Raw genomic sequence first — 24,045 nt, 5'->3', positions numbered from 1 at the left:
TTCACTATATGCATGGGAGGAAGGCATCAAAATTTCTATGAAGGGCGAGCACTTGGTTCTCAGTCCAGTGCATTCTGTAGAATGACATTCAATAATTCGATGGGTTAAATGCCTTAAAATGATTGCATTTTTCATAAGCTTAATTCACTCCATATATAATTAAATTTTACACTATGTCAAAATTCTGCATAAGAAATTCAGCATATGGAACAGTTAATAAGCCATTATCATGTTGTAATGTATTTGTACAATAGAAATTGTGATTTGATGAGTAGAAATAAAAAAGGATGAACCGTAATATCCTTATCCAGCTCCACTTTTGACCTGATGTCATTAAAGCTAAAATTGGAGAATTAAATGGTGGTGAGGAATAAGGAAAGAGCTTAATGATTTTACTAAGAAATATCTAATAATGTCAGAGTTTAGAAAATTAATTTTTCCTGTAAATATAATTTTGTTGGCTCCTTGAGTATTTATTTTGCCTTATCACAAAGACCAGATATTATAGATTTATATAAATCACTACTTTGCAAAGTGCTTTTATAACAGACACAATAATTCACCTGCTCACCCTTTACTGATAATTAACATAATTGCATGTCTTGATAATTCTGTTGCTTCTAAATATTTGTAACTGAAAGAAGTGATGGTGGAAGTTTAAGGATGTTACTAGCTGAAGACCTTACATATTGGGATGGGGATGGAAAAGAGATTCTTACTGCTAAGACCAGTAATCCTGGAAGAAGAAGAGAGATCTGGATTACATAATTGCGCATGTCCCACCACTTGTGCCTGCTGCAGCTACAATTGTTCCAACATTGCGTTCCCTCGATTACAGGGTATGACTTCTACCTGTAGCTTCACTCAGCTCTGGAAAAGTCCTTCTCTTCCTCTCAGGACTTCCAGTTGCTCTTATCAAAATCAGACCTATGACTAGGACATCTTTAGCTGTTTTCCTTGGTTTTCTCTCATTTCCTATAAGATATATTTGGCAAAAAAAAGAGGGATTATATTTTATGAAACTAGGTCAAATTAGCTTATTTCTATTTCAAGTCGCGTAATTAGAGAATTCTTAAAAAATACTAGTCATTTTGAATAGATGGAATAGTTAACAAGCCCCAAATAAATTAAACCAGCAATTTAATTGTGCTGTTTAAGGTGCTACTGTTTTAATACAATAAATATTTTTAAAAGAGACAAGCTGATAAAATTAGAGTGTGTCTTGATAACATTTGAGGCTCATCATGCAATGAAAAACCACTTTTAAGTAAACTACTTCTGCTAAAACAAAAACAGAGCAGAAATAAATCATACATGAAGCACAGTATTTTAAAACTATATTCTGTTGGTTTCAATTCTGTGTATAAAAGCACATACTCGCTTTAAGAACCTTATAAAATTTAAAAAACATACAAATAAGACTTGAAATAATAATCCTACCACACAAAAATATCTAAGAACAGTTTGATGTACAATAAATATATAGTAACCTCACTTAATGTGTATAGTTTTAACTACTCTGGAGCAACTCTAATTGGTATATAATCAGTTATAATTTTTGCTTTTATAATCATGGATCCATTTCGGAGTCTGGTCTGAAGTGAGTGAACACTGTAGGTAGTGATTGTAACAGCCTAACACCCTGCTTTCAATGTGGCTCTGTGCTTCCCTTGTCATGTGTAAGCAATAAATAAGAAATTTATACTTTACTGTATATAGCAGAATGATATGCTATGGAAACCTTCATCCACTTGGGGATTCAGATTTTGCTTGTGAATGTTGATTCCTATATTTCCTTCCCCATCTCTTTTTGTCATTTAGTTTTTAATAACATTTTTTTTTATTCTAAGAGATAGAATTGTGCTTGAAAACTGTCAGCTTCTAGAGATATTTTTACAATAGAAAAACCTTTCCCTCTTGCCCCTCCATAAGCAGGTTGATTATTCACTGAAAACGGCTTCAAGCTGGTCCTAATATTTACTCACTTATGCAGGTGCGTTCATCAGCATGGAGTCTGTATCCTGTATCACATTCACAGTGGAAGGTGCCCAGAGTGTTAATACAGAGCTGCTGGCAGTCCCCATTCACCACCGCACATTCATCGATATCTAGAAGAGGAAGACAGATGGCCAGGAATACAATGTCATTCCAATGTCAGCTTTGCAGAAGTGGCACAATATCTCTTTAATTCACAATATGTGTTATATTGTACAAAGGCCCTGACTCTTTTGCTACAAAGCTTTGCTTGTTTGATCCATTTTGCTCCACAGTGTAAACAACAAAATATAGATAGAAACTTTCTTGAGCTTTTTAAAACCCAGCAACAATGAATATAAAGATTGCCTCACAATTTTCTGTTCTTCACATACTGGTTAATTAGACAGATCTGAGATATAGATATTTCCTTGAGGCAGGAAAACTGGAGGCAAGAATTACAATGAGCTACTCTATCTGGAGAAACACACACTAGTAGATAAACACCTATTTTTGGCCTGATACTGCTGAATAAAGCCAGTAATAAAGTTAAGACCTTGAATCTCCTTCTCATGTGCTGTGGTGGACATCAGGGAATAGACTGATACATTCAAATAAAACCATGGCTTAAAGTTCTTAAAAATACCCCAGTACAGTTGCATCATTGATTCAGCTTGTTCCTTTTCAGTCAGGGTTCCAATTTCTAAAATATTTAACATGTGTATCTGAGAGGTTACTTTCATTTTAGGAAAAAAAATGTAAAAAAAGGTCAGGACTCAGAAACATAATATTCATATTCTTTTAGGAAAGAAAAATTCCATACATCTTGTATCCTATATAATCAGTACTTATGTATCTAAAATCACACAAAAAAATATATTCACAAATGTTGGTAAAGCTTTTCAGCTAATCAATGGATTATGAGCTTCTAAATTTTATTAGAATTTTTTTCTTCAAAATCTATGATCTTTGGCACAATGCAAAGTAAAAATCAAGCAGAGAGGTCAATATTGGCATGGGAGAGCATGTGTTTCATGCAGAAAGAGCTCTGACTTCCCATGACCCATTCCCAGATATTCAAGCAAAAAACATTGAGTGTGAATATTTTTCACTACAATACATTCTCGTAATAGACAATTAGCTTTACACCGAGTGAAATTAATTCTCCAAGATCCTTAATTGAGAAGACATCTGTATTGAGAAGGCATCTGTATTGAGAAGGCATACTACTACAATGCCTTATTACAGTAACTTTTCATGCTAAAACAGTGTGATCTGTAACAATTGTTTTGTACTAAAATAAAAACTAGAATATTTAATGTAAGGAAGACAAAATACTTTTCTTTTACTTGGCATTGCTTTTTTCATGAAAAAATATATGAAGAATATACTAACTCACAAAATAAGTCTACATTTTAAAATTACTAGTCTATAATAGTATACATAGTTTACTCAGTCTAGTATTTTCTTTCTAAAATTATATATTCTGGAGTAATTTCAGATATATTTAAAATAATCCTATTTTAGAGATAAGAACTCTTGACTTTTCAAAGCATTAGAAGTTTTATTAAATTTTGGGTCTGTGATAAACAACCTCTAAGTCTTTTTCATATAAACTAATGTCAAATCAGAATTCTCTATTTCTTACTTGTACTTTATGCAGAGTTTTGATATTTAAGCTACCTAAATTTTTATCTTTCTAGTTTTAAGGTATTATTCCACAGAGTTGAGATATAACTTTGAATCCTAATTCTGTCAATCCCTGAATTAGATATCCTTCCTAGGCCGTTCATATTAGACATACAAATAAAACTACCAAGAGTACTATGCTTTGGATGATAATACATAAAAATTATCATAATATACCATATATATGTACTTAAATACATTCAAAATGCCTTAAAGGATGTATATAGATATAAATAATTATATCTGAGGAGGAACAAAGGTATAGAGACTTAGTAAAGTACAGGATGTAGGTGTGGAGGTGTTGGACAAGAGATTTTATACATATTTTTAAAGTTCCATTTTTTTTTACAAGAAAATGTTCCGATATTAATTGTGTAATAAAAAGTAATTTTATAAAAAGAAGTATAATATGATGGCCTTCCCTTGCTCCTACCCATCAAGATTCAATACTTTTCTGACAAAGAAACCAAATTAGTATGAAAAAAAGACTCATAAGAGCGGACACTGATTTTAAGAAGGATCTTTTTTCAGTATGTTTTAGTTATGCTCCTATTCTTAACCTGCCCCAGAACTGTAATTAAAGTACTACATTGGAAATACACACAGAAAAAATGGAAGCGTACCAAACTTTCTCTGTACTTTGAGTCAGAGAGTTTTGAGGAAAAATATCACAGTGTTGAAACTTACTAACCTGTCACCTTGCCTTTCTGAAACTCAGTCTTATAAAATGGAATAATAATGATTACCATAAGTACTATGCTATGTTTTTTTTTTCTTTTTCTTTTCCTATTCTAACTTGAGAATTTGGACTAGATTGCTAATATTTGAGCTTATAAGGAGAAATTAAAGAACAAGTGATTTCATTCCACTAAATAGCGGAGCTAACAATGTAAGAACATAAAGTCAGGGTGCATGACAGAGCCAGCTGCAACATCTGAATTCAGGGGAGAGGACATCATGGGGGCTAGAGTGGGATGGAATGCTGGAGGTGAAAACTGAGAACCGAGTGTGCGGAGAAGAGGGAGGGCAACCCAAGGGTGCAGTGCTTTGAATGCGCAGTGCCTGACATTTGGCAGTTAGACCTGTCAGTTTGGAAAATAAGGTTGACAAAAGGAAGTAAAGTTGAAAAACAAATCTAGAATCTACTTTTAATTAATTTGGAAAACAAAGTGCTCCTGGTCTTGATTTAAAATACAATACACTTTTAGGCAGGTTGAGACATAATAGGCTGTGTTCACACAGTAGTTAAGCAAACATATTAACAGTTAAAAAAAATCAATCATTTATAGAGTGGTACCAAATACAAAGTAATTGGTTTGACTTCCTTTTTCCTTTTTTGCTCTTTCAGAACACATTGAATTTACGGATGGTGTGGGTATTGTGTAAACCGTAGTTCTAATACCTGGAAGCAAACCACAGTGAAAATAATATTAGGTAAAATGCCCATGCCTTGGTCCTGCCCTTAAAGAGTTTGATTTCATTGGTTTGGGGTAAGACCTGAGAATCACTTTTCAAGCACCCTAAGTGATGCTAATGTGTAGCCAGAGTTGAGATCCCCTGACTTGGTTAATGCTTTAATCACCTAAGGATCTTGTTAAAAGGCATATGCATATTCTGTAGACCTGCGACTGGGGCCAAGATTCTGCATTTCTAATAGGTCCAAGGTAATTCTGATGTTACTGGGCTACTCTGAGTTGCAAGAGTGTACATAATATTTTGTTGAACTATTAATGTCACATGGATCACAAATGTTATGACTTGGCTCAATTTCTCAATTTTTTGCCTAAAGTAGACCAGTCCAAATGGATAATCAATATTCTGAACAAAATACTATATATATTCATTTAGCCCTGGCTGGTTTGGCTCAGTGGATTGAGCGTTGGCCTGCGAGCTAAGTGTCGCTGGTTTGATCTTCCAGTCAGGGCACATCAGAGAAGGAAAACTCTGACTCCAAAAAACCTCCGCTGCCTTGCGGCATACCTCTTCAGGGGAAAGGCTAAGGGAGTAAACCCCGACAGAAAATCCGGAGCCGGAGTCCCTAAGGCGGTTTGACGTTGTAGTCAACACCGGCAACTCCTGCGGCGCACCTGAAGCCAAGCTGTATTGACTCCGTCTTTCCCTTGGACCCTTCAGCTGCGAAGAGAGGGGGGGTCTGCTGCATGGGCAACAGCAGACCCTTCATATCACCCTGCCCAGGCTCTGTAGCTTCAGCTTCACTGGAGAGGACACTCCAGCGTCATCGCAAGATGTCGATTCAACACGGGAGGAGACAGATACCGTGTCACTCCCGAGTCGGACTGCACGGCCATTCTCGGCAGTGCAGATAGACTCTTAAGAAGCTACACCATCGTCTCTTGAGATGGACGGCTGCCGACGATATATTCATTATTTACCAAACACCTTTGAAAATAAACCACCAATATTTCCTACAATATTCACTCAGTAGTAGTTAATAATTTAAGACAATTTTAGCATCATCTGTTATTAGAAGTGGCTTGATTCTGTAAAACATGAAGAACACTTTAGTTTTGTTCTGATGGAATATCTCTGATATAAGATAAAGCCAGGTTAAATTGCCATGTTATTAGACACTCATGCTGAAGCTGTCACAAGTGATTTTCTTTTCCATCAAGATGCTGTCCAACAGAGTTAAAAACCAGAAATGTCAATATTGCATTAAAATGTAATTATCAAGTATACTTCATGTGAAGAAACTATTTCTCCAAAAATTCTTTGAGTTACACCTTTATGCTAGCTGCTTATAGACCGCCCTGCCCTTAGAATGGGAGCTTCAGGACACTCCTGGGAGTAATGATAAAGTGATAAGAATTTTTTTCAGCATTGTCACTGTGACATGGACCAAGGATTTCATGATTTTTATACCATAAAATAATATCAAAGAAAATCAACCATGTCTGCTATTTTTCCTTTTTAATGTCCTTTCTCAAAATATGTCTGCTGTATTTATCTCCAAAACTGTCTCCCCAGATGGTCACAGAATATAATAGTACAAAAGAATTCCTTTTATTATCAAATGTATTTTGCACATAAAAGCTGCCTCAGACAACAATGATCCACTTTTGTTTCTAAACAATAAGAATAGTTTTGTATTATTTTCTTAGACTGTGCAACCAGAGTAATATAAATTATCCTTCCATTTGCCTTTTAATATACTGTTTTCAGAAACCTGTTGACTGAGAATAAGTGTTCCTGGGTTGCTTTATGTTGGAGATTGCATTGTAGAAGTGTTAGGTTTGAAGACAATATTGAAGAGCATGGTAGTGATTCCACTAGGTCTTCTGTGTGGTTTTATTTTCACTCTGTTTTACACTACTTCCACTCTGATATATTGTCATATATCAAAACTGCTGACTTTTTGCTTATAATGTTATAGTGCTTGATTGAATGAACTCCTTAAGGTCGAAGATCCTCCTGTATTAAGCATTTTCTGGCACGGAGTCGATAGTTCATAAATGCCCTATGAATGAATAAATGAATGTGTGGTTTGGGAGTTACCCACAGAATTCGGTCATCTTATCTACCTGTTTTCATCAATGGGAATTTTTAGAATTGGACTCTGACTGCACTCACCCTCTTTTTACTCTTGCAGTAAATTCTTGATATTTGTTTTTGACCATTTACAAGTAGCTTTAAAAATCCAGGACACAAAATAATTGCTAAGTTTGCTAATGCACACATTTGAACTGCATCTGTAGTGACGATACACGGATTGCTTGCTTAAAATTCACTCATCTTCTTCACACATACTAAATAACTCCAAGATTTTCCTTTGGGGAAGGTTATCTCTTTCATTTTAGAAAAGTCACATAGATTATATAAAATTGGTGAACACTATTCTTCTCCCGAATTAGAGGTAGACTCTATTTGGTATAATCTCACCTCCCTTTGCCACACTGCCTGGACCAGGTAATCTCTTCCTCAGCAATGAATGAATTAGTTCGGATGTGGTCCAATGAGTATGAAGCTCAACAAAAAGACTGGGACTCTTGGGCCCTAGATGCCCCTTGCTCTGGAAATTGTAACTGTGGGCGTGAGACAGTTCTCAGTAGCCCTTTTGCTCCATGAGTGATAAAGATAAAGCCAACAAACAGGCCAAAGCGGAAGAACTAACAGAGAACAGGAGTTGGAACCCTGATTAAACTGTGCCTGAAGCTTTCCCTGCCTCTGGGCTTCTCAGTAAGTGATCCACTCACCTCCTTTTATTGTTCAGGTACTCCTTTTATTGTTCATGTACTTTGCACACTGGCTGGTTTGGCTCAGTGGATTGAGCGTGGGCCTGCGAGCTAAGTGTCGCTGGTTCGATCTTCCAGTCAGGGCACATCAGAGAAGGAAAACTCTGATTCCAAAAAACCTCCGCTGCCTTGCGGCATACCTCTTCAGGGGAAAGGCTAAGGGAGTAAACCCCGACAGAAAATCCGGAGCCGGAGTCCCTAAGGCGGTTTGACGTTGTAGTCAACACCGGCAACTCCTGCGGCGCACCTGAAGCCAAGCTGTATTGACTCCGTCTTTCCCTTGGACCCTTCAGCTGCGAAGAGAGGGGGGGTCTGCTGCATGGGCAACAGCAGACCCTCCATATCACCCTGCCCAGGCTCTGTAGCTTCAGCTTCACTGGAGAGGACACTCCAGCGTCATCGCAAGATGTCGATTGAACATGGGAGGAGACAGATACCGTGTTACTCCCGAGTCGGACCGCACAACCATTCTCGGCGGTGCAGATAGACTCTTAAGAAGCTACACCATCGTCTCTCGAGGCTCTGTAGCTTCAGCTTCACTGGAGAGGACACTCCAGCGTCATCGCAAGATGTCGATTCAACACGGGAGGAGACAGATACCGTGTCACTCCCGAGTCGGACTGCACAACCATTCTCGGCGGTGCAGATAGACTCTTAAGAAGCTACACCATCATCTCTCGAGACGGACAGCTGCGGACGACGACGATGACTTTGCATACATGTGTAATGCAAAGCCAGTGCACAGGAGGAAGCCGCCAAGTGCAGCTCAAACTTAGCATACAGTTTTTGAGAATATCTAGTGTGCTCTAATCACTAAAATGGCTTAAGCTATATTTAATCAAGGGTCAGGAAAAGTCATTTAGTTCTTCTGATATCATTCATTGGAGCAATTATATTCTATTAAAATTGTAACAAAATTGGACATACGTCACAATTTTTGTTCTTTTTTATTACAAATATTAAGGATTTAGCAAACTGCCTCTGTAACATTGTTATACAGCTGATAATGTCAGAGAGGATGAAGGTGCTTTCTGAATGGCTGCCTCACAATCTTTCCCTCGCTCCCCCTGCCCCCCAAACCCTGACCTCTGATTTCTCTTTTTTTCCTTTCTTGGCAGCTAAAACCTCTGGCACCTTGATGCTCAGTTACTAGAAAATAAATGCATGCTGGTAACTTTGCAGATACTATTGTTTCTCTACATTTTGCATTTTGCTCTTGTAAGAAAATTTTTAAAAATGTTACCAGTTTTCTAGCCAAAACATTCACCCAGTAATGAAGGTGGCCTTCCTTGGCAAAAACCACCTAGCTCATAAAGAGGCCAACAGGACAGTGATGTGTATTTTGAAATGAAAAACAGTACTAGAAACAAAGCTTAAAAGACTTGTGCTGAAGATAGGAACATGAAGTACATGACTTTTTTAAAATGAAAGAGATAAAATTCCCCAAAGGAAAACCTTGGAGTCATTTAGCATGCGTGAAGAAGATGAGTGAATTCCAAGCAGGCAACCAGTGTATAGTCACTAAAGATGCAGTCCATAGAAAATGAGAAATCACTTGGAAAATTCTAGGGATGTGGCTGGGTTGGATCATGGAGAACACTTTCTGCCATGCTAAGAAAACATGGCTTTACTTTGTAGCCAATGGGCATCAGCAGGGCAAAGGACAGATTGGGGAAGTGGGAGACTGATGGCAGAGAAGCCAAAATTCAGATAAAAGGTGATGAGAAAGCTAGTAGCAGTGTAAATAGAGATGTGGGCAGATACAAAAGGTGTTAAAAAAGTGAAATCAATATACTTGGTTATTAACTGGATGTGACGGACAAGAAAGAGTTAAGGTTAACCCCCTTGAGAAGTTTTATTGAAGGCTGTGGCATTCACTGAAATAGCACAGGAAGGAGAAGGAGCATTTGATACTCGAAAGGTAGTTCAGTTTTGAATGTATAAATGATTTGATGGTCAAGTGAGATGGGAAGTTGAGGATATCTAGTAGGAAGCTGAGTATGTAGACTGGAATCAGGATGAAAATATGGGCTGATTTTTCATCTGTCATTTACCTACTTGCACAAGGGTAAAAATTAGGAGTCATCCTTAGACTCTCCTCTCCTTCACCCAAATCTGATCAAACACCAAATTTTACTTATCTTCTAAAACATATGAAATCTGTACACTTCTCACCTCCATTGATACCACTAAGATCCAAACTGCATGAATGGCTGCTATACCCTCTTAGAGCTCCTCCCTTATCTACCAATGGGTCCTCCATTATCTTCATGCTACACCACAGTGATGCCTTTAAAACAAAAATTTGATCATACCACCCACTCCCTTACTCCTGTCACCGTTTTACCCTCTTCAATCACTTCCCATTACTCATAGGATTAGACTAAACACCAACATGACCTTCAGACCTATCTGTCTGTGGTCTGGTTTTCATCTCTTTCTCTAGTTCTATCTTGCTATTAATTTTCCCCTACTATGTTTTAGCAATACAGTATTCCCTCATTTATTGCGGGTATTACATTCTAGACACCCCTACAATAGATGAAAATCCACGAAGTAGGAATCTTACATCTATTTTAGTATTTATTTATATTTTAAGGCTTTATAAACCCTTCCCACACACTTATAAACCATTTCCAGTCCCTTATTAACCTTTCCCATTCTCTTATTAACATTTTCCACACTTTTATAAACACTACTTATGTTCTTAAACATATTCTACACTCTTAAACTTATGTAACTTTAACAACATACATATGCAGTACTGCAAAATCCTGTTATATGGCAAAAATTCTGTGATAAATAATTAAATATAATATTTTAAAAAATCCCTATACAGTGAGGCTGTGATAAGTGAACTGCGATATAGAGAGAGACTACTGTACTGATCTTCTTTAAGTTCCTTAAAGGATCTGAGCTCCCTTTTATTTCCATTTTTCTTCCTTTAGCTAGTGAGTATCTACACTTCTTGCAGAAGTTCACCCAAATACCATGACCTTAGGGAGGCCTGTATTTCTACTTCAATCTAGGTCAAATTTTTGTGTTATACTTTCTTAGGACTAACTTTTTCTTCTTTGGAGTTATTAGCTCACCTATAGCTGTATATTTGTATGTGTAATTATTTCTTTGACATCTGTATTCTTCATTATTGACTTAGTTCCCTGAAAGCAGAACCTTGTCAATTTTTGCTCAGAATAGTAATCCCAGTGTTAGGCACATAGAAGATGCTCTACAAATATCAGTTAAAGAAGGAAATAAACAAGGTACAGAGAACTGAGCATCTCTATATAGATAGTAATTCAAGCCACAAGAGTGGGTGATTTCTGAAGCAAAAGCATATAGATAAAGGAGTCATCTAATAAAGAACCTTGTGAAATATCCAGTTGAAGCCAGACTGAGGTAGGATACACAAAGCTGAGCAAGAAGGCAATACAGAGAAGTAGGAGGAGAAGCAAGAGAGTCTGGCATTATGGAAGCTGAGGGAAGGGGAGTTTCAAGAAGGAAAAAGTGGGCTTCCGGCCAAGATGGAGGCATAGACCGACATGCTCTGTCTCCCTCCAAAACTAAGAAGGAACTAGAACTACCGCAAAACCAAAAATAACAAGAAGTTCCAGAAAATAAAGCTACATGGAAGTCCAACGTATGAAGTCATAAACAAGCGGTGCTTGTATGGACAGGTAGGAAGGGCGAAACCACGGCTGAAAGATCGAACTGTGCTGGAGGTGGCAGATGCAGCAGGGACCCAGTAAGTAGACACCCGTATTTGGGGGGAGGAGAGAAGCGCTTGGGAGCCCGCCCTGGCTGCAGACCAGACCCATTGGCTTGTGATTCCAATGCCGGGGAAGGTAGACTCCATTGTCTCAGACGGTGAGGCCCAGAGAGTGTGGGGATGGAGGAGGAGGCTCCCAGTTCCTCAGCGGAGAGTAAAAGCAGGAATCCATCTTGGACCCCTGCCCCCACACAAAGCTCCACAGTGTGGTGAGAAAGGTCACCAGGTTGTGATGAGCACATGGGGCTCCGCCCAATATAGCATAGGAGGTGTGACAGCATCCTGCCCAAGAAGGAAAGATAAACAAAACGGTCAGAATGGCAAAATTAATGATTGAAACACCAGTCACACAGCTAACAACAACAACAACAACAACAACAACAACAACAACAACAACAAAGGCCTTGATCGATGAACAAACAGCGAATCTTTCTGAGGCTCAGTTCAGAGCTATAGTCATAAGGCAGCTTACAGACCTAACGGCGGGGCTGAATCAAAACAGGGAAGGAATGAAGGCTAGTCCTGTTGAAATGAACAAAAATACATACAAGACAAGTGGTGAGGAAAGGAAAGCCAGGGATCAAATCAACAAATCAGAACATAGGGAGGGAACAAACAGTCAACCAGCGCAGAAAGAGGAAACAAAAAGTGAGGAATATGAGGAGAGGTTCAGAAACCTCTGGGACAGCTTTAAGCGAATGAACATTCAAATTATATGATTGCCAGAGGGTGAAGAAGAAGAACTAGAAATTGAAAAATTATGTGAAAAAATAATGAAGCAGAACTTCCTGAACTTGGGGAAGGAAATGGACTTACAGGTCCAGGAAGCACAGAGAGTCCCAGATAGGCTGGACCCAGGGAGGACCACACCAAGACACATTATCATCAAAATTTCAAAAATTAAAGATAAAGAGAGAATCTTAAAAGCAGCAACAGAGAAGAGAAGAATTATGTACAAAGGGGTCCCAATTAGACTATCAGCGGATTTCTCAAAGGAGACTCTTTACAGGCAAGAAGAGACTGGCAAGAAGAGACTGGCAAGAAATATTCAAAGTAATGAAAATCAAAAACTTACAACCACGATTACTCTATCCAGCGAAGCTGTCATTCAGGATAGAAGGGCGGAGAAAGTGTTTCCAGGACAAAGTAAAACTGAAGGACTTTGTTAGATCCAAACCACTGTTATATGAGATGTTAAAGGGACTTGTTTAGAAGAAGTAGGATCAAAACTGTGAACATTAAAATGAAAACTGTATCACAACAACTAACAGCAGAAGCTAGGGAATTGAAATGAAGGCAAACTAAGTAGGCAATGAGAGGGGAAAAAGAACTATAGGCACGGGGAACATATTGGTGGGAGGTAAGTGAGGAGGGGGAAGGGGGAAAAGGGAGAGAGATGGTACAGGAATTAAGAAGCATAGTAGGAGGGAGTGGAGTAGACAGAAAGGTGTTGAGAAGAACTATATGCACAACCAATGGGCATGGACAAAGGAGGGGACAACTGGAGAGAGGGGTGTCACAGGGTGGAGGGGAGCAGGGGGAAAAGAAATTGGGACAACTGTAAAAGCATAATCAATAAAATAAAATAAAATTAGCAAAAGAGAAAAAAAAAAGAAAAGAAGGAAAAAGTGGCCAACACAAGGATGTCAAGTAGAAACTGGAATTTAGGAACAAGATTTAGCATTGGATTTAGCAAAAAACATCTCTTTGATGACATTGATGATGATAAAAATGCTAACAACAAGCCACATAATGATTATTGAATACTTACTATGTACCATGCACTGCTCTAAACTATATATATATATGTGTGTGTGTATATATGTACGTATATATATTATATATACGTACATATATATAATATATATAATATATATATTCAATACTCAAGAAAGCCCTGGGAAATAAATACTGTTATTACCTCTACCTACAGAAGAGGAAGCTAATGAATAGAAAGCGGTTTCAATGGAGTGGCTTAAATTGACCCCGGATTGCAGTGGGTTGGATTGAAGAAGATGTAGGAGACAGAAGACAGAGAGTTAACACATGTATTGCATTAAGTTTGATTATTAAGGAGAAGGGAGGGTAGTTGAGTAGGAGAGTGTAGTAAAGGGACAGGTTTTTTTTTTTTAAGGTGGATTACACTTGCAGCAGTTTAAAGTCTGATGGCAAGAGGCGAATAGAGAGGACTGACTTAAAGATGTAAGAGAAAGAAGGAAATTCTCAAATTGTTGAGAATTTCAAATCACCCTAGTGCATTCCAAGAGAAGGCATAATGTTGAGAGAAAAAATCTCCCATTGGTCCTGAGTGTCCCCATACATTTCTGTTGGGTATGCCAAGAATGCAGAGGGTCCTGAGCACTCTTTTCATCCAAGTCATTTTTCAGGGCTGTGTTTGCACAGAAAGATTAGCTAACATCCTCCCTGAGAAAAAGAGCAGGCTTGTTTTCACTAACTAGAAAAGTGGTGGATTCCCAAGTTCAGTATTTCCCTTGTACGATGTGACCAACTACATGTGCAGGCACCCAGAATGAGCCCTTTGTGGTACTGCTGTGAGATTTGGGAAGCATGGGAAATAGACACAAACAAATGATGCTCTGGCTACTGTGTTTGCCATGAGTAATAAAGTCCTTTGTTTCTGACCCAAGAGTCTCATGTCTTCTGTCAGGATCCATGAAACAGTAGCTGGTTAAATTGCTAGCATAAAAGTAGGGTAAAATTCCAGACTCTGCTCAGTGTTTGATAGCATATAGTGTCTGGCTCATAGGATATGCACCACATATTTGTTGGAAATTTGAAAAAAATAATAAATGAGTAACGGGTATCTGAATTTGCAGAGAAGGCTAATTCATCAAGAGACTGAGAAGAAGGAGCTGAGACAACGTGGAAAGGAATGGAAAGGAGCAGGGCAGTGTAGAATTCAAGTGCCCAAGAAGAAAAGTCTTTTTAAAAGAGAATGAAAATACTATCAATGCTGCTGAAAATCAAATAAAATGGGGCCTGAAAAAGTCTGGTAGATATGGAAATTATAAGGTCTTTCTGCTAAAGTACAGCATGTGAATAGCAAGTTAACCTTTGGGGATGTCTACTTGAAAATTTTTTCTAAACCTTGAATAATCTATTCTTTCCTCCTTATTGAAAACAGAGCTGCCAAGGTCATGCTTCCATGGATCTATTATATTGCTGCCTCATCTACAACATGACCCAATCACATGCCTGAGGGCCAGTGGCACAACACTCTAGTATATTGGGATATAATATTGTCATCATAGTCTCTGTGTGTGAAGGAGCAGCAAACAATAAAAATAAAGCAGAGCTTACTCATACTCACAAAACTACTATATATTCTTAATACACAGAGTTTTGACAGACATCAATTTGACATATACTTAACGATATGCAAAATTACTTTTTTGTTATATCTTTTTTAAATTTTATTTTTATTGTTAACACTATTATAGATGCCCCACTTCCCCACCTCCTTTGCCAGCCTCCATCCAGTCCTGCCCCCCTTCCCTCTGGCCATCACCATAGGATGTCTGTGTCTATGAGTTATGCATATAGGTCTTTGGCTAACCCCTTTACTTTCTTTCATTCAGTACTTATGGCCCCCATCCCCTCTGACAGCAGTCAGTCTTTCTGCTAAAGTGCATTATTTTTTCTAAATCCTGAATAATCTATTCCTTCTTCCTTATTGAAAACAGAGCTGCCAAGGTGATGCTTTTGTGGATCTATCAGATTATGTTTTATTTTTGTATTTCATAGGATTAGGCACCAATGGCAAAAGAAGGTGAATAATCCAGTAAAACTAAGCCTGTGCAGAAATCCCTCTAGTTGGTTTTGCTTAGCTAATTTTTTCTACACGCATTTCAACCCATGGTCTAAATCAGTGGTTCTCAACCTAGGGGTCGCGACCCCTTTGGGGGTCGAACAAACCTTTCACAGGGGTCACCTAAGACCATCAGAAAACACATACATAATTACATATTGTTTTTGTGATTAATCACTATGCTTTAATTATGTTAAATTTGTAACAATGAAAATACATCCTGCATATAAGATATTTACAATTACGATTCATAACAGTAGCAAAATTACAGTTATGAAGTAGCAACAAAAATAATTCTATGCTTGGGGGTCACCACAATATGAGGAACTGTATTAAAGGGTTGCGGCATTAGGAAGGTTGAGAACCACTGGTCTAAATTGATTCTCTTCCAGCTTTTAAGGAAGGATCAAATCTGTGGGCTGAGAGGTGAGGATGTTATTTCCAGGGGTGAATATGACACCCTGGGCATTGGGTTAAAGAAACAGAAACCTTTATCCAAAATCACAATTCACTCCCTATGAGAATTAATGATATGCTCTTCTGAGAGATTTTAATCTTTGGGACAGTGGCTGTTTCTGATTCTCCCCTTTTCTTCTGGGCCTAACATGACTCTGGCATTTAGGTGGTGCTCAGTGTTTCCTAAATGAACAGTGAATGGAGACCCATCTAGAGTGGGAGATGCAAAGCCAGAGGAGATGGGCAGACCAACACAGGGCTTGGAAATCAGAGGCAGGTAATGAACAATGGTTATCTGGCTGACTAGCCCACTTGATTGAGCTAACAGATTTGATCTAGAAATTATTCAAGGACACTTCTGAAGACCCTTGAATAGCTAACTCTCAGGGTCTCATATGAAGGGTGGGGGGACAACTGAAGCTCTGGATACCCTAGAGGACACCACTTGAAAGGTACATGTTTCCCCAGGTTCTGGGATACAGGACAGGATACAGACTGAGATTTTGTTAAATAGATATATAAAGGACAGATGGATAGATGATAGATAGACGAATGGATAGACAGATGGATAGATGGATGAATAGATAAATGGATATGGAGTCTTCATGCCCAAACTTCCTCTTTCCCATTGATTATATGAGTCAACAGGAAAAATCTGAAAAAAAAGGGAATATGAGGCTAGCATTTCCATCTCAGGGTAGCTTGTTTTGATTAGCCTTATCCCCACCTATCGGATTCAGGAAAAGAGAAAAAATGTCTTATGTAAGTGAAAGAGGAGAGACAGACAACCAGTAGCTGGCAGAGAAGCTGGGCATGTGGACGACATGGCCCTTGGACAGCTGGGGGAGCAGGAGGAGGATCCAGGAACAGGAAATTAAGACTTAGAAAGGAGCCTCAAAAATCAGCCTTTCTCCTTTTCAATACCTCTAATTAACACTACCTCCTTTTAGTTCACTTCTCCCCCTATCCCAGTCTAAAGGTAGTCAGATTAGCTAAAATAAACTGGCTCTTTTAAAACATTTAGGAACCTCATCATTTATACCATGCTTAAGAGTTTGATTGAGACAGTCATACTGATGAATTGATACTATGATTTTGGAGGGCTGTAGTAATGATTTTATCTGCACAGAACTTTCCTCTTCTTCTCTTTTTCTTGCTTTTACAGTTCTTCTCTTATTATTACCCTTCTGCCACCACCAAACTACAGGTCAATGCAAGACCCTCAACAACCTGAGAATTCCATCCCTCTAGTCACAGTGATTGGGGTAGGCATTTAACTCCGCTCAGATGAAGCAGAATCTCACCAAGGACTATCATTTCTGTAGGATGTTTGAAGTTGCTCATTATTTCTATTACAAAAGCTTGAGTTTCCTTTATACTTTCGTGTTAAATTGTATGTCACTTCTAATGCCACCTTTCTTTTCTAGTACAGATTTTTATTAATATGTTAGAAATAACTGATTTATTCAATTGTGGAACTTGAAAGGACTGTGAAAGATAAACTATCCCAAACTCCTACACACTGTAGGAGTCCCTTTTTCAATCTTTTAAATTAATGGCTATTCAGACTCTGATTAAACTCTTCCAACTGTAGAATGCTCAGTGTTTAATTCTTTTTATGTCTTCCTCCTACTACTATTTCTTTGTCTCTGCCCCCATGTCCTTTTGTATTCATGCAATATAATCACATTAAAAAATATTTGAAAGAAAAAAACCAATAATTATACATTTTCTCAATCAGATAAAGTTATTTCAAAATACAAAAAATATCAAACAAAACAGTAGAAATACGTAACATTTTGCTAATCCATTCACTTGGTAAAATTAGTAACTTTCTTTAATTGGCATTTTATTACTTTTGAAAACAAACATTTTCTGTTCTAGCTATATTTCTTGTTTGGAAAAATAACTATTTATATTTTTGCCCATTATTAAATTATATTATCCCACTCCTTCTCTGTACTTTTCCTTGTCTGATTATTACCACAACAGGTACCATCTACCATAAAATATCACACTAAAAACAGAATATCTTTTTAATAATTGTTTTCTCTTAGTCAACAGCTTTTAACCAAACTTCCAAGAAAGATCAATTTAATTAAAAGTGTACCTCTACACTCTCCAGGATTTAAGCTTTCAATTAGAAATCCATAAAATAATTATATTCCCTTTTCATGTAGTCACTTAACCTGTAGTTAAATGTGACTTCTGTTATTATAAGATAACTCATGTATAATCTGATGTTATATTGCTTAAAATTATCTCAGCAATATTAGCATTTGTAAATTAAGTATAAATGTACTGAATTCAAAAATCTAAAGTTACTATTTACTAAACTTGGTGGGTTGTTTATATTTAAAAGCCCTAACTGGAACAAAACAATATTACCTTTTTCATTTCTTTTGGAAAGCACAAATAAACTGAAACTAGGAGAATCTAATTTAAGGATTCTTCCTTCACAAAATTTAATAATTGTAAGAAATAAGAACATAGTGACTCCCAAACCAGTAAAAAGTCATTGGTAACAAAGGGCAAATGTAATTAAAGGGTCTCTGAGAAGGGAGTTGACAGAATTAGCATATTCACAAATCACAATAGGGGCATTTAGATGAATGATTGTAACTTCGGAGTATCCTTCCGGTCATGGAGAAACGGGGAAGAAGGAGAGGGGAGGGGGAGCTAATCACGTTAGGGCAGGGAAGCTAATCGCTCTCACTTTAGAATGGCAATTTTAGGGTGGGGACGCCAAGACTATAAAACCAGTTCCCTTTGTCTACTTGGGGCGCACATGCTCCTGACTGTGAGGGTGCGCCCGGCTCTGCAGACTCCTGAATAAAGGCCCCGCTTTACTGCTCAAGTCCTGTGTCCCAGTTTTTATTGTGAGTGTTTCTCACATAATCATCAAAAAAGCTTATTTTCCCCCAGAATTTATTACCTATGGAATTATTTATTGATGATTTCACATATTGTATATCTAGAAAAGCAAATAAATAAAATTGAACATAAAACTAAAAGAGTATGTGGCCCACGTCTGGCCTTCAACCCTAAACCAAAGCATTGAACCTACTTGTTTTTTGAAACACCATAAGACTTAGACTATTTTCCAGTATCACTCCAAATTTCCACTTATTAATTGCTTCAGTCCTCTTAAGTACTTGCCTCTCTGTTCACTGTGGCTTCTTACCCACATCTAACAATTGCTCATTCCCTCAAGACTTTCCTACCTCTTTCCATCCAGCCAGGACATCATGCTATTATCACCGGTCCCCAGAATGCTTTCCCAAATCCCATGCCATATTTACTGTGCCAGGTCTGAATGACACCCACTACCCACCAGGGACAACTTACCCACTAGGTACAGTGCCTAGGACCTACAATACTTCCAGAGGCCCACAAAAATGTTTTAATCTCTTAACCTTTTAGGTTGAAGAAAATATTTTTAATATACAATTACTAATCTTTATATCATTGCAATAATAAAATATACATTTTATTTTATCTTTTTTATGGACAAAGGCAAAATGCCTAGGTCCATCAAAATCATAATGTGGCCTGCCATCCACTTACTCCACTTTACCTTCAAAGACACCGACTAAGGATGGTTGTCCTGAAGAAAGTCTCACAACCACTTCAGCTCATGTTGATTCCCTACTGAATTCTACAGTGACTAGTCTAAGCATTTTTTGGATACACACACTACATATGCACATACACACAACACACACAGAGAGTCAGAGGCAGCTCCACAGGCGTGAGACCAGTACAATGACAAAGGACCTTAGGCTCAGAAGGGACCTGTGCTCAGGGTTTAATGCTCTCTGTTCACCATCTTGAACTATCTAAGACTTTTATGGTAGCATTTGTGTTTTGTAAGTGAAGTCAGGTGGAACTGAGCATGAACCAGAGATCTGGAGATTCGACTCATGTATGTTTCCATCCCGTACCACCTTTGCTTCCCCTCTGGGATGGTTCTTCCAGGCTGCCCAGCATTTCCTTCCTTTCTGTACTCATTGACCCCTTCTGCTCTCTGCTACCCATACCCTTTTGTGGGACCTGAGCACAGATTGGAGGAAGGTCAGGATTTGGAAAGCAGCATGTGCAGCATCGTGGCTGGTTATAGCAGGGGCTGTCCCCACTCCAGGGCGGTAGCCTCACAGGGCATCTGGAGAGTGACTTTGCAGGGGTGAACCTCCCACCTAGCTCTCATTCAGTTCCAAGTGAGTCTGAGCACAGAGAACTCACGGGGTTTGTCCATCCATTGTGAGTAGGGGTATGAACCAGTGGGAAGGAGGGGTTGACTTTCCTACCCTCAGCCGGGGTGTGGTGTCAGGCTCAGGTACACATGTTCTGAGTTGCAAGTGGGAATACCCAGCACCTAAGACTATGTGTTCTTCCCCAAGCATCCCCATGCCCAGGAACATAACAGCAAATAAAAAAAACAACATAATGGGATAATAGAGATACCATTTTTAAAAAAATGGAAAGTTTTATGTGCTGGTACCAATGTGCTCTTTGAACAGAACTACACATTTTCGTTTTGTGCTGAGACCTGGGGATTACATATCCCCCTGCACACACATCTCAGGTCCCAAGGGCTGCTTTCCCTTCGTTTCATTGTGAGCCTTGAGCTAGCTGAGGAGGACTTCCCTCCTCCTATCAAAAAGTGCCTCCTATTTTGAGTCCTCTGCCTCTTTTTCCTAGGGGATCTAAGTCTTCCACATCATGTCATTGATCCAATTCCATTTCCATCCTTCCGGCTCTGTAACATTAGTTATTCCCTTCAGCTTAACTCTTCCTCTTTTCTTTCCTCTTGGTTCCCTCCCCCGTGTCCTATTTTCCAACCCCTCTCCCCACCATTGTGCTACTCATCCAACTTCAAAAACCAGTGGTCCAACAGTTATTGTCTCTGCTTCACCCTCGTCCCTTCCTCTCACAGCTAAGCTGTCTCTCTCATCATACTGCTAAAACTGCCTGGTCAGAGGTTTCCTGAGACTGCCTAATAGGCAAAGAAAAGAGCACATCACAGTCCTAATACTTTGGACCTTTCTGTAGAGGTCGATAATATTGACAACATTCACTCTCCTAATTCTCTCTTCTACCTTGGATTCACTGTCCTGGCACTTTAATGATTATTTCTCACTTCCCTGACTACTTTTTGCAGTCCTGGGCATTTTCTAGTTTCCATCCTATCACTCACCAAATGGAAGTTTAACAGAATACCCAACAGAGATTTTAATATATCTAAAGTTGAAGCATTCCTCTCTCTAGGCCCACAATTAGTACATGCTTTTAAGAGTAGAGACTGGAGTTTTTCATTCAGATTAACATTGCCTTTTTTTTAAAAGAGAGATTTATATGGTGTACTTTATTATTTAAGGAGAAGTCCAGGTCACAAAATCAGTGAGGTAAGTCAAACTTGGCTTCTTACTTAATTTTATGGAACTTATTGGGGTGACATTGGTTAAAAAAATTATATAGGTTTCAGGTGTACAATTCTATAATACATCAACTATATACTGTATTGTGTGCTCACCACCCCAAGTCAAGTCTCCTTCCATCACCATTTATCCCCGTCTTATCCTCTTTTACCTCCCCTCACCCACCCCCCTTTCTGTCTGGTAATCACCATATTGTTGTGTCTATGAGTTTTTTTATTAATCCCTTTATCTTTTTCATGTTAGACTGAGATGTAAAATGTTCAGTTTAGGATATAAATGAGATGTATTGGCAGAACTGTATTTCCATCAAAACAATTATTTATGTCGTAGAGTTTTATAAACTCGTGTTTAAAAGTTATTGGATCTTTCCTGAAAGTTATTCATGTACTGGTAATTTCCAAAATTTTCAGTGTGTCCCCGATGCCTACAGGATGGAGTGTGAACCCCTGACATCTGACTCCAGGTCTGCTCTTCTCTCTAGACTTACATTTCATTACTTTGCTTTATGTACACAAGGCCCTAACCCACCTGAGCCACGCAGCACTGCAGAGGCTTTTTGCTAACTCTGCGTTCTGGCTCATTTCAACCCCTGTGCCAGGAGTGATCACTCCAGATTCCACAGGCTGAAATTCTACCACCCTTCAGGTCCCAGCTGAGATTCCTCATGTTCCATAAAGATTTCTTTTGTTCCTCCATCTGGACATAATTTAGTTCCCAGGAAAATCCCCGCAGCCTTTTTTCCCCCTGTCCTTCTCTCTTACGAACATTGTAGCTTGCTTTATAGTTATTTGTAAATATTTGTGAATACGTTTTTATTTTCTGCCAGTAAAATATAAGTTCATTAAGGGTAGAAAACACAGACAATATTTTACAGTTATAATTTTCATTCATCAATTATAAAGCAACTTGGCATTAGTTAATTCCTATGGAGTAAATTAAAAATCTATTATCAGGCCATTTCAGATAAGTATGGAAACTGAAGCTGAGATCAATGAATTTGGCCAACATTTGACAGCAACTAAATGGCAAAGCCAGGATTCAAACCCATGGTTTCTGATGCTGAATCTAGTGTTCTTTCTCTTTCATATTACGCTGCCTACAACCATCATTATGTGATCTAAAGACTCCTGGTACTTAGCATACTATTTTTGGGTATAGTAGGTTCCAAGAGACATTAATTAATTAAATAAATAATAATATACACAAATATAAACAAAAGTACATTGAAACAAGATAACTTGTTTACCATAAAAAGATCTAATAAAACAATTCATGTGTCAAGAGATATATCTTCAATTCAAAAGACTCAGTGGTGCCAAGAGTACAGTTGACCCATGTTAGAAATAGTCCAACAAATGTCACAGAACTGACTTAGATTTAAGACATTCATTTTAGAGAGTCTACCTGATTTAAAAAAAAACTCTGTTAGCACCTGATGTAACAGGGTAAGGAAAACACATTTCCGGGTTTATCATTTGAGTTTCTGGCTGCAGGCAAACATGGCACAGATGAGGTTCTCAGTGAGAATTGAATGAGGAAGAGAAATGTGTAAAGGCTGAAGTGCTTTCATAAAGAAAATGTGCATCTGGCTCCTATGCTCTTTCTTCCACTAGTGTTCTGAACATGACTTTGTGGATTCACAAAGGCATCACAAATGAAAGAGATGGAAAAGTACAGGCTAGTAGCAGTCAAAGGGAAGCAAAAGCTGCCTGGATTCAGGCTGATAACGCTGAATCTGTCCAGGGACAGATTCTCTTAAAATTCGCACTTGATGCTCAAGAGGCTGTACCAAGAATTATCAGCTTTAGGAAGGCACTCTAATTTAGCTTATGAAGCAGTTAGTGCTCTGGTTGAATGGACATTGATTAGAAAGGGAAAGAATGTGCTATAGTAGGTCAAGTTTTTATAATGCATGACTCAAAAATGAGAAGTTTAACTGAAAATACAAACTTTATTTAGAGGTAGATTTTAATTTATAGGATTGTATCTATTTATGAAGAACCTGGCATTTGCAATTACATATTACATAATGTTGTAGAGGAATTTACATTACTAGAAAAAAAAAAAGCATACAAGGGACTGCTTCGGGGAAAAGGAGCATATGGAAGAGAAAGATTTAAAAGTGGTTTTTAAAACATAATAAAAGGTTTATGCTGCAATTACTATCCTAGTTTTAAGAACTATCTTAATAAGAATGTGATATTTAAAGTTTTGCAAAAATTAAGCATCAAAAAATAGATAAAAATATCACTTTGATCATAGAAGGGAACAATGAAATAATACCAAGTTATCCACCTATTTAATAGAAGAATTGCAATAAATCAAATAAAGATATCTTTAAAGAACATATTTACAGCTTTATAAAGGTTAAGTAAAAATGGTAAATCCATCATATGGAATATAATGCAACAGTTTTAAAATAATAAGTTCTATTTAAATGTGCTACTATGAAAATATATCTATTCACAATGCTGAGGAAGTTCATGAATGATGTAGATGGCATATATGAGATAATAAGGGTATGTGTGTTATATATAAATGTTTAGAATCGATGATTATATACACAGATATATTTAAACTGATGCACATATGCATGTATTTTTGTAAATGCTTAGAAAACCACTAAGGATGCACACA

The 24,045-nt window shown here is 37.9% G+C and overlaps 1 pseudogene; it reads right to left on the bottom strand.

The window, feature by feature from the left end:
• Positions 1 to 24,045, bottom strand: part of LOC150020843 (uncharacterized) — a 557,669-nt pseudogene that overhangs the window by 155,575 nt on the left and 378,049 nt on the right.

Source organism: Furipterus horrens, unplaced genomic scaffold, assembly GCF_987537825.1.
Source record: "Furipterus horrens unplaced genomic scaffold, mFurHor1.1.pri manual_scaffold_1, whole genome shotgun sequence".
NCBI lineage: Eukaryota > Metazoa > Chordata > Mammalia > Chiroptera > Furipteridae > Furipterus > Furipterus horrens.
The sequence above is the reverse complement of the archived record's forward strand: the minus strand, read 5'-3'. Positions and strand labels throughout refer to the sequence as shown.